The sequence below is a fragment of the Carettochelys insculpta genome, chromosome 5, assembly GCF_033958435.1.
Source record: "Carettochelys insculpta isolate YL-2023 chromosome 5, ASM3395843v1, whole genome shotgun sequence".
NCBI lineage: Eukaryota > Metazoa > Chordata > Testudines > Carettochelyidae > Carettochelys > Carettochelys insculpta.
Genome location: NC_134141.1, coordinates 19,096,787 through 19,109,215, shown reverse-complemented (window position 1 = coordinate 19,109,215; position 12,429 = coordinate 19,096,787).

Sequence of the window (12,429 nt, the reverse complement as noted above, 5' to 3'; positions counted from 1 at the left end):
ACACTTACGCTCTATTTTATCAAACCCTGACTCTCAAATATGGTTGTTCCACCTGAGCCACTGTTCCAAGAGGCTCCTGTTCCAATGAAGTGTGAAAGTGAAGATAGGGCACATTTTAACGTGGCAGTTTTCAAGCATTTGGATCTGAACAAAATCATTATTATGAGCACTGAATGCAGGAATGAAGTTTGCTGTAATATGATCTTCTGCTGATTGAATATCTGGTCAAAGCTCTAAGTCTGATACCACTGTGGGGGAAGAGATGCTTTCTGAAGTTCTACAGTTAGTATGGAGCTCAATCCTTCAAAAGAATCCATCCACATAGACTTCTAAAGCCCCATGGCATTTGACAGCAGGAGCATGAGTGATGGTTGATCTGTACCTTAAAAAATGCAGATTTAGAAGAAAAATAAATCAGTTTTTAGAGGTGAACACCAGTATGGACCATTGTGACTGTCTAATATGACCTCCTGCATAGCAAACGTCACAGACTTTCACCCAGGGATTCCTGCATCAATCCCTTAACTTCTGTTTGAACTTGAGTGTATCTTTTGGACAGACAAATGAGCTTACAGTGGTAGAGAATTTACCATAAACCTAGGATAAATCTTTTAAGGGTTAATTACTCTCACTTTTAAAAAGGTCCATTTTAAATAGAGTGACCTTGTTTTCCAGGCTATTTTGCATATTCTTTTCATTTAGACGAGAACTAACTTGGTGTATTTAACATTCCTCTTCAACATTCATATTCATAAACCAATTTTTGTAAAACACAGGGGATCATGACACTAATATTATCGTTTACACTCACAGTATAAGTCAGACTATAAACATCCCTCTGCTGCAGCAGCAGCCAGGGAGTCTGGGACGGGAGCAACAGCAGGGAGCAGTGACCTGGGCTGGTAAGCTGGGATTGGTGACTCACGGCAGGAAGCTGTGGCCCTGGGAAGCTGCAGCTGGGGCTGGGGAGGGGAGGCTGGGGCTGGGAGCTGGCAACTGGGGAGCCTGTGGGGAGAGAGAAGGGGTCGGGAAGCCACAGGCAGGGCACCTAGGAGCAGGGATTGAGGCCAGCAGGAGGTCATAAATGACCACACGTGGTCCAGCAAAATCCCTGGTCAGGGACCTCTCAGGTCCTCAGGGTGCCAGACCAGGGAGGTTGAAACTGTATTACTGTGGTCCCTGAGCACCGCTATAGTATCTTGATAAATATTCAGTTCATTTCTAAACAGTTATTCACTTCAGCCACATCTCAGCCTCTGTCATTTGGGAACAATCACAAAAACATTTCTTTGCACAGGTCTTTGAGGAGTGGCTATCATTTGTAGAAATATTCATATTCACATGTAAATAAACATGTTATTGTACAAGAAAAGAACAATGCCTTTTCATTTATCAGCTGGTAATTACTTGATATTGTCCTACTTAAAACATTTCAGGCACCCAATCAGGGATCATAACAAAATCCATATTACTCAGGTGACCAAACAAACATAATCAACAGTGAGAAGCAGCAAAGAGTTCAAACAAACAAAAAATGTTCATTCAAATTTTCAGCAAACTCTTTCAAAAAATGAAAACATTCCAAACAACTCGTGCCAGTCTGTGGTCTATTTGCAAACAAAAAACAGTTCCACATTTGTCTAACTTAGTCACACTGAATAATTCAAATCAACTCCATTAGCTATCACCATACTATTTTTTAGATCACTGTATTCTGAGCTGCACCCCTGAAGACAATGGGAATTTTTTTCCCTTAGCGGTGCAGGATTGGATTGGATGTCACTACTATTTAGTTTCTAAATACATTACTAAGAAGGGCACAAAATATTAAAGTGGATACTCTTGCCCTCTTAGGATTTGTTGACTTATATTTGGATTTCCTCCACCTTTCTTTTCATCTCTCCTATCCCTTAGATTTCCCCATCCTTCATCACCCTTTAGCTTCCGTTAGTGCTAAAAGGTTCTGCTGTAAGGGAGAAGTTTAAACAGAGCTCTGTCATCAGTCAGGTCAGAGTTTAGTCTGATGATCTCCAACAGAATGGTTCAACAGCTACAGCTTGCCCTCTTTGGTGTACTGAAAAAATGACAGGGATGTATTCAGTGTTGCCAGCTCCCAATATTTATTGCCAGTCTTGTGCTATTTGATGCTTTTTTAGTCCTGTGCTCTTAGAGTCATATGACTGAGATCTTCATACTTTAAAAGTATGTTTTAACCCACATAATTAAGGAGGAAAGCTTGAAAACAAACTCTACAAGCTCAAAAAAAAAAAAAGAAAAAAAACCGCAGAAGACAAGTAACCCACTTCAATTTATTATTTTTTAACATCTCATGACTTTTAAGCCAACCTTCTTATCTGTGGAATCTCAGCTCCTGCTTTTTGAACTTTTGAGGTTGGCAATGCCAAGTAATGCTATTTTATATATAAAATTTTGAATGATTACAGAAAACTAAAGACCAGTGTCACTTTTGTTTTTTACTCAAAGCAGGTCTACACCAGACCGGAAAGTAGATGTTCAGATACACAATTCTAGCTACGGCAATTGTGTAGCTCGAATCGACCTCACTAATAAAGGTCAACAGGACCATTTCGTCTGTTGACCTCCCTTGCTCTTCACAATAGTGAGAAGGACAGGGGTCTACTGATGAGCCCAGAGAGGTCAATTTCATGTGTCTTTACCAGACCCACGAAATCAAACTCTGGAAGATCGACCCTGACCTGGTCGATCTTCTCCAAAGTGTAGACAAGTTGTCAGATAAACTCTTATGGAATTTCATGGGAGTTTGTTGTAAGAGGGACAGAGCAGGAAATGTGTAAGTATGTTATGTCTCATCCAGAGTAAACAAGGATCCATTTATTAAACATCAACAAGTTTTCCTTTAACTTTAATTTAATGCCTCTCTACACTTGCTGGACTGACTCAGTTTAATTTCGGACCCCTGTTGCACATACCACATTCTACAGTAGAAACATCCAGGCACTGACTGTCTACTTTTGAACAGTCTTTTCTCTTTAAAGACAAACTGATGAAAACTCCTATGAGCAATCAGCAGGAATCTGTATTTATAGCAACAGCAACATCAACGCTGTCCTTGCTAGCAGAAAAACTGAGTTTGATACAAACATAACAGGAACTGGGACTGCTCAGCCTTCTAATAAATGGACCTTATGAGTGTTGTTGTTATAATCTTGGCATAAGCATCAAAGCCCCTGTGTAAGTACAGTAGCAGATTTAATAAATGCCAGACTTTTCACTTTCATTTAATTACTTTGCACTTCATTGCAATATATCAACTGTAACGTGTTCCAGCAATAGCCAAAATTATAAATCCAGCCCTACCATCATTTATTAGAAATACGTCACATATTTATTAGACACTCTTGGGTTTGAAATTGAGAGGCGATCAGCTTGTATGAACCACTAAAAGCCATTACAACTGTTCCAATATAAATGTGCTGTATCGTGATGCAGTATGTATTGGTTAGCTTAGCTGCATTCTCTTTAACCAAAAAGATAAAAATCCTGTGTACCAAAAGGAAAAGGTGAAGAACTACTATAAAAGGAAAAAATATGAAATTGCTGTTTATGGAGTATTGCAACAGTGTACAACTGAGTTTTAAAGAAGTCACACACAAGTGCTCCTGGAAGAGAAAGTTAAAAGATTTTTTAAAAGACCAAGCCTGCAACATCACATTTTCTAAACATGTCCACATATGTTTACCAGCACAATTGCTATGAATAATCAATTACCTTAAAGCAAAGAAATATAAAGATTAAGGTCAGGCTTATCTCCTGTCATCCTGAACTTTAGGGATGTTTGATATCCAGGCACAATTATGGACCTGAACTTGGCCGGTGGAGCTATTTCAACAATGCCCTAAATAAAAATATTAAACTCCCTCAGTCCCTGGGATCCAGATCTGACCTGAGTTTGGAATTGATGACCAAATATTGTCTGATTAGAGTAGGATACCCCTAAAGAATAAGACACAATAAATAAACTGTTGTGAAGAGAAGAAAATATGACCTAATTCTGCTCTCGGTTCTGTTAGGGATCTTAACTTGCCATGAATAAAGCATCTGAAAAAGGCATGAACTGCAGTACAGTTCGTAGCTGACAAACTAATATTCAGTTAGTATTTTTTGACTGGGTCAGCTAACCAATAATACCTAGCTTTCTAGGAGATCACGGATAATTATTGTTGAAAGAAAATGAAGCACTGTTACTATTCCTCTTCAACCACTGGCTCATTGTACTTACCTACTGTGTTAAATCTCATTTGGTCAGAATCTGTTAATAACAGCTGGCACTATACAGTATACTTTTTCAACAAAGTACAACCGCTTGTTATCCTCGCTGCAGTAACTCTTGATTTATTACAGATGTCCACACGAGGAGGAGAATGAGATATTCATGTTTTACCGTAATTGAGGAGTATATCATATCACACTCCGATACCCCATATGAGCTCAAGTTATGAATGAATCAAGTTAGTTATGTATAGATTGAAATGACAAAGTAATGATTGTGCAGAAAAGTGCTGTGGTTAATGGGAAATGGATCAAATTAAAATAGGGCAGAATAATCTGAAGCATTGAAAGAAAACTTTGGTCACAATATGAAACTAGAACTTACAGTGTCCAGTTTGTTTAAAAGACCACCTGTAATGCAGGTCAGGCTGTTCTACTATGAAAGCTTGAAGCATCATAAACTCTAAATCCTCATTTGGAGGAGAATTTGTCAGCATATCTAGAGCATCAAAATAGCCTTCCCCTACCTTCCTTCTCTTTCCTGCTGAATTTTGTTATTTCCTTCCTTCCTTCCTTGTCTAGTAAATTAGATTGTTATCAAAGTTCATTTGGTTTGGTAAATTCTTGCTTAAGCATTACAATGTCAATGGAATTCTACACCAGATTTCCATTGTGCCAAAGAAATATATTTGGGCAAAAGTTGTCCTTTTAACACAGTACTACATCGATTCTATGTATTTCTGCTTCTTTCCTCCTCAGACAGTTTCACTAGCCATATCTGGCCCCAGCCAACTCTTGAAACTGACCTGACAGCTGAAAACAGTGATCAGACAGGGTGAATGACTCGATGAAAATTTAGTCTGATCTCATCTTCTACCGTGTAAGAAATGACCTGGTCTGAAAAGCAACCCGGACACTGAAAATCATGTTTCTTTTGGAGGGTTCCTTCCTCAGTGATGATATATCATCATTCAGTGTTTAAATAATACAGGACATCCATAAGATGGGAGCTTCCTGTTAGCATTCATATGGTGGGCTTTTTCCTTTATGGAAAAATTTTAAATGGACACTGCATTTTTAACATCTTTCATTAATCCGTGGGTGGCATGGCTTTGATTAACCTCCTGGCTGCATTGGGGGGAAAGGGCAGGGCTGAGCTCCCACATTGTGTGCTGATGAAAATTGGTTCGCATGCCATCTTGGCACCCATGCCAGAGTTGCTGACCCCTGGTTTAAGGCATTTTGTTGATAACTTGAATTTCCTGACCAAAGATATGAGATACAACATCAATACCAAGAATGATAAACTAATGCCTTTCAGTGTTTGAAAATCATGTTGTTCATTATCATCTGTAGATTTGTTTTTTTTTTCCTAGTACAAGCCTTTTTGAGACTTCATTGATGCTGAGCTATTTATTAAAAATATAAAGTGAAAGCAGCACAGCACAGTCGATGGAATTTTCAATTATTTGAATCCATTTAGTTTTGTAAATATAATGGATGAGAGGAGGAGATTTTTACTTTTACTCACAACCTTTTAAGAAAATATCAAGATAGTATTATGGACATTAATAAATAGAGAATATTGTGGCTGAAAGATGGTAACCCTTAACAATGAGATGTAAATCTCACCCATTTAATATGAATATGATCCCTATTTATCCTTTTTTCATGGGTTTATTTTAACTGTTTGATGGAGAATATTTATTCTGACTCCAGTCTGGCATGAGGGCATAGACGTAGTTCACAGTGAGCCCCATGTTCAGAGCAAAAGCTAAAAATAATCCACTGTTATTTAAGAATAGCTCACATCTGGCACAGCTGCTATTTCTCCTTGAAGCTAGAGCTTGACACCAGATTATTTGAAGTGTACATTCTCAGGGTTCATATCATAACTGGAAAAGTTAATGTGCTCTGTTTGACAATTGAGAGAATTTGAAAAATACAAAGCAGTATTACCTGTGATTTATAGATGAAAAGCTATAAAATATTTGGCTTGCAGCAGTGACACATGAACTTAATGATTTTCACGTGGATAATCATTTTAAAAATAAACTCTTGCAGTCCCTTGATTCTCCCTACTATGACTAACCGGTGGAGTCATTCAGAGAAATGTTGACAGAATCATAACACCAAATATGCTTTTCCATTGAAACTGAAATGCTTTGCAAAATCACATTAATTTCACTGGAATTTTGTTTGGAAGAAAACCAGGAAAAAAATTCACAATGTTGAAACAACCCAGTTTGACACTTTGGGAAAATATTACAATTTTGTGTTTTGAAATGACTTTTTATTTACATTTTAAAATTATTTTGTTTTAGCGCTAACCAATATGACATTATTATAGAATATATTTAAACAAACAAAAAGGATACAGACAGATGTAAAAATGCTTTTAAAAGAAAATTGTTTTGAAAAATATTAGGCAGTAAATGAAATGAACTTCTAAGAAATGCTGAGAGTCATCAGAAAGTTCAAGAAGTTCATAGTTCTCCTGTTATCCAGAAAAGATGAGGTAAATATTTGAGAGATTTTAAAAGTGAAGCCAGAAGGTCTGCCATTGCAGGAATGCCATAGGACAGCTAGAAGAATGTGCAAAAAGGATCCAACTGAGATCCAACAGTAAAAAGAGGACAGATACATGTAATTAAGCTGTAGACTTATCTTTCATTTAAAATTTAGCAAGTAGGAGGCATGCTACTGCCCATTACCCAATACTCTCTTATGGCAGTCTTTTAATTGGTTCCAGTGCAGGAGTTACAGGCCCCCTTACCATTCCTAGTACTAGTGCTATAGGGGTTCCTAACACTATAACCAGGACACAGGGCAGGCTCACCTCAGCCTCCCACTGGACCTAGCTCTCTCTTATCCCTGAAGGAGACAAAAGATACAACTGAGGTGGCACTTACATCTTCAAAACCCATAAGGTCCCATCCTATCACATGAGCTCAAGGTCCTTCACCAAAAATCCCAATTTTTTTACCCCTCCCTCCAAGAACTGCTCATTTTATTTTCTTAACTGTGCTGGAAACCAGCTACAAGTTACACCAAATAAACACCATGCCAGGGGCTCAGACAGGTATCAAAGCATGTTCCTATTTAAACAGACATGGCCTGAAGATGCTGCTGAACCATAACTGGCCTGCAGGCCAATCATTGCCCACCCCTGGCTTAGCTGATTCCTCTTGCTTTTGAGTCTCCCACGGGCTAGTTTAAGCAGGAAGTCACCTAAGAAGGTAGCTTTTATGAATCTCATTATGAGAAACCTGTCTCTCCCCATTCATTCTATAGGAGCCTAGGTACTTAGGCCAGTCTTTGTGTATCCCTGTGAGAATGTTATTGTGCCCGAGTCCCTCTAAGTCTCATGCTCTTATTTGGAGAAAATACACGCAGTTAATTCAAGGAAGGACAGTCATCTGAGGTGCTGGAAAGTGGTTCCTATAAAAGCTTTTGTTTTTAAAGGAGCTTCCTAAGTCCTTATTTTTCCCTAACTGGCTCAAATAAAAGTTAATACAAAAAATGTAAGTGTAGAACAATGCTTAGAAGGATAGCCATTAAAAAGTTAGCATTTCCTAACAGTGCCAACAGTAAGATAAGAAAACTGTTGCCCCTCACAGTTGGACTAAAAAATAACTGTGAACACTGTTAGTGATCATTAGTGTATTATTTCTGCAGTGCTTTTTTCATGATTAGAGCAGTTGTTCAATGTTAATTAATTGGTACATGATCCTGAACTCCTTAAGCAAGCAACATTTGCATATTTTTCCTTCTTTTGTCATGCAACCACCATATTCTTTTTTTTAACTAGTCCCCTACTTAGGGAGGTTTGGTGGTCAAATTCTACACTAAAATACACAAGTCAAATTTCCAAATAAGCCTACAGGCATTAGTAATTATTTTTTCAGGTTTTAAACCTATGCTCTCGAGTGCAAAATATAGCCCATTAAATTTCTATCCCCTTGTAATTCATTTTCTTGCACAAGCTAAAAGGATATGAATTAAGTCCACATTTCTGTTGATTGCAAATGCGCTCGGCATATTGATTCCCATTAGACTGAATGGTTTATTTCCAGCTAAGCTAGTGCCATTTTATGAACACAGAGAACTTTTGCGACAACACTTTCAGACCCCCAAAAAATATGTTGGTACCTTGGGAGCCAAAGCATATTCAGCATTTCTTTGAACTATTGGTGCGCTACTGTTCAGTTTCATAAGGATAATATATCAACTAGCATGACTAAGAAGAATATGTGCTAATTTTTACTTGGAGACCATTACTCTTTTAGTTAGGTTTTTCTGTAAAGGGCTATTTCAATTCCTCCAGTTCACCATGAGGTTAAAGAGGACTAGGACCCAGAGCCAGCAATGCAGTTAAGCTCATGTTTCACTTAATCAGGTGAGTAGTCCTATGAAAGTTATTCATGTGCTCCCCCCCACCCCGAATTGGGACTCAGAGGGCTTATCTACACTATCACCTTCGTTCAAAGGAAGGATGGTAACTAGGGTGTTGGGAGTTTACTAATGAAGTGCTGTCATACATAGGCAGCACTTCATTAAGCAAATTTCCCCCCGCGGCAACTCTGAAGTTTTAAACTTTGAAGTACCAGCATGCCTCTACCCGCGGCGCACCTCAAAATTTTGAGGAGTAAGGGGACTTCAAAGTTGCCCCGGCACTTCGAAGTATGGGTGGGTGCGCTGTGGCTAGACGCAAGCTGGTACTTCAAAATTTAAAACTTCGGAGTTGCCGTGGGGGGAATTTGCTTAATGAAGAGCTGCCTATGCATGGCAGCACTTCATTAGTAAACTGCCAACACCCTAATTACCATCCTTCCTTCAAAGGAAGGTGGTAGTGTAGACAAGCCCAGAGACTTCTGCAAGAGTCTCTTGAAGTTGTTCATATGTAGCAGCCACACTCCATACCAGAGAAATACTAACCCTGGAATCTTTCCTTGCAACAAACCCCATTGCTGGCTCTATCCACATATCGACACTAGAGACACCATCACTAGATCTAACCACATCAGTCACACCATCAGGGGCTCATATTCCTGCACTTCCAAAAATGTGATATATCCCAACATGTGCTAACAATGCCCCTCGGTCATGTACATTGAACAAACTGGACAATTCCTGCACCAAAGGATGAATGGACATATATCAGACAATAGGAATTTGAATATGTATACACTAGAAAGTGAGCACTTTAACCTGGCAGGACACTCCATTAATGACTTTAAGGTTTTTGTATTACTACAAAGAGATTTTAACACTAGATTACACAGGGAGACATCTGATTGGAATTTATTTGCAATTTGATACCTTTCACCAGGGACACATTACAAGGACAATTTCTCCACCTTTGATATTTTCAGGAACGGCAGACATCCCATTTAACTTAATTTATGCTTCCAAGAGGTGGCTTTCTCTCTGTCCCCCTCCTTCCTCTGCCTCTTACTTTTTGATTTTTATTTTTAGCTGACTCCTCAGTTTCCTATAAGTTTTAATCACAGTTTAATCCAGAATCTGAAGTGGGTCTTTGCCATGAAAGCTTATTACCTAATAAATAATATTGTTAGTCTTTAAGGTGCAACTGGACTGCTTGCTTTTTTTGTGAAGATACAGACTAGTACGGCTACCCCCGAGACCACTGACTTCTGAGCACTTAATTATGCAATTTTCCTGTAGCCTCATTTTAGATTTATAAATTAATACAGCTATATGTACATATGACTTTATGAAGAGATCTAGGTAGTATGCCAACCTGTACTTTAAAACCTGTATAATTCAAGACAGGTACCTAAATAAGCAGCTTGATATTTAGGGCTGCTGAGTAACCTCTGTTCCCATTTATTTTAATTGAATAAATGTATTTGCCCTCTATGTATCTGCACATATAGCAGACGAGCAAGCGGGGTTCAGAAAAGATAGACATACCATACAGCAGATATTGTCACTAAGACTGATAGCGGAGAACGTTTGATGAAGGAACAAGAATATATATACTTGCTTCGTCAATTTTCAAAAGACAATTGACAGTATAGATCAGAAAGTGACTTGGACAGTGTTGGAGTCATACGGAGTGGATAGCAGACTGATACGGTTGTTGAAAAATATCAATGACAATGCGGAGGCAGCGGTGAGAACATGTGGGGAGTTGGGAAGCTGGTTTAAAACAAGTAGAGGTATGAGACAAGGAGATCCAATATCACCAAGTATCTTCATTGCACATCTGGGGAGAGTGATGGACAAGATCAAGGAAGAGGTAGAAGGGATATCTGTGAACGGGAAAAGAATTAACAACTTGAGGTTCACAGATGTTACAGTTATCATTGAGGAAGATGATGAGAAGCTAGCAAAAACAATGCAGGTGTTAAACAAAGAAGGGAGGTGGTACGAACTGATTATGAACATCAATAAAACAAAAACAATGGTATTTGGAAATAAGGAAATAGGAAGGAAGATCACTGTCGATGGTATTGAACTAGAAAATGTAGAGAAGTTCACATACCTGGGGAGCAACATAACATATGATCCGGACTGTAAGAAGGAAATAGCGACTAGAATAGCGAAAGCAAGAGCAAGTTTGAAGGCGATGGATAAGCTCTGGAAAAACAAAGCAATTAGCTTAAGAACGAAGCTGAGCGTCTTGAAAACATGTGTATTCAGCAGCATGTTGTACAGATGTGAGACATGGGTGATAACAAAAGATTCAAAAAGAAGAATATTGGCATTCAAAAGGAGTTATTATAGAAAGATTCTGAGAATAGGATGGATGCAGAAGGTCACCAGTGAGGAATTATATAGGAAGATACAGCTGAAAGAGAACCTGCTGCAGAAGGTTATAAAACGGAAGCTACAGCGATTCGGACATATTTGGAGAACGAACAACGAATGAAAAGTCAAGACCCTAGTATCTGGCATAATGGACGGTTTGAATAGGAGAGGCAGACCCCACAGAGAATGGATAGATGATATAGTAGATTGGTGTGGAGCTAGTCTACAGAAACTAAGCCACTCTACACTGGACAGGGAAAGATGGAAGGAAATAGTGAGAGACATCAGACACCAAAGGGCACTGAGCCTACAGTTATTGATGATGATGATGATGATGATGATTTGCATTCGGGGGCTTGACAGACTTGCCTGGCCACATGCTCCCAGAAGGGGTGAAGCCTTGGGTGTAAGGGGTAGGGCTGGAGGCAACCATCCCTCAGCTCTGCCTGGGAGTGTGCCATACTGCCACCTTCTGCAGGCAGCCCTCAGAGTCACCTGGAGTGCCTGGCACTTTGATAGCCATTTAAAGGGCTGAGGCTTGAATCACTGGGCCCCAGGGAAGTTGCCCCCTTTGCCACCCCTCCCTACTGAACCCCCATCAGTAGACCTACCTGCACTAATATAGTCAATAGTCATTTCGAATCTAGGCACAGAAAAGTGAGTTTAGTGAGCAAATAAAAAATAGGCTATAAGCTGCAAACAATTCACTCAGTGTTCAATGGAGTTATTGAGCGGTCAGCAGTTGGGACACATATATTTCCTTTATTTCTATCTGTCGTAGTGTTTTACAATTCTTCATGGAAAATGTTTACATGAGTATCACTTGAATGAAGCAATACTTTAAACAATTGGGGAAGCTTGGCTATTTCAAAACACCATAAATCAATAGCATCAGTGGAAAACATATAGACTTGCCATCTTCCCTTGGTTGGTTCCATTAAATTCTATTCCCAGTGAATGGGAAAATTGTGCAATTAGCAGCATAGGAGTTAATTGTCATAATTCTCAGACATCTTTTTGTGAGGATTGCAGGAGTTTTTTACTTTTTAAAGACAAATAAATTGAAACAGCTGCAAAAATTTAAGGTATTTTTGTTTCAGTGAAACTGTATCACAAACCATTTGCTTTCCTTTAATCATTGCTGTCTCAGTGTATGTGGAAATAGCTGAAAAATATAAAAATGCAGTATGTGGGGTATTAATGCATCCTGCCAGCTTTGAGCTCTTCTGTTTGTCCCAAACTGCTTTATGCCAGCTCTACAATCACCTCCTGCCAGATTTGGGCTTTGAAAAATTAACATATTTTGTATATGACATATGCTTGAAATTAGTACAAAATGCAGCCAAGAACTGGAAATTAACAAGCAAAAAAGTTATTTCAGCAAACATTTGGGAGCCAGGG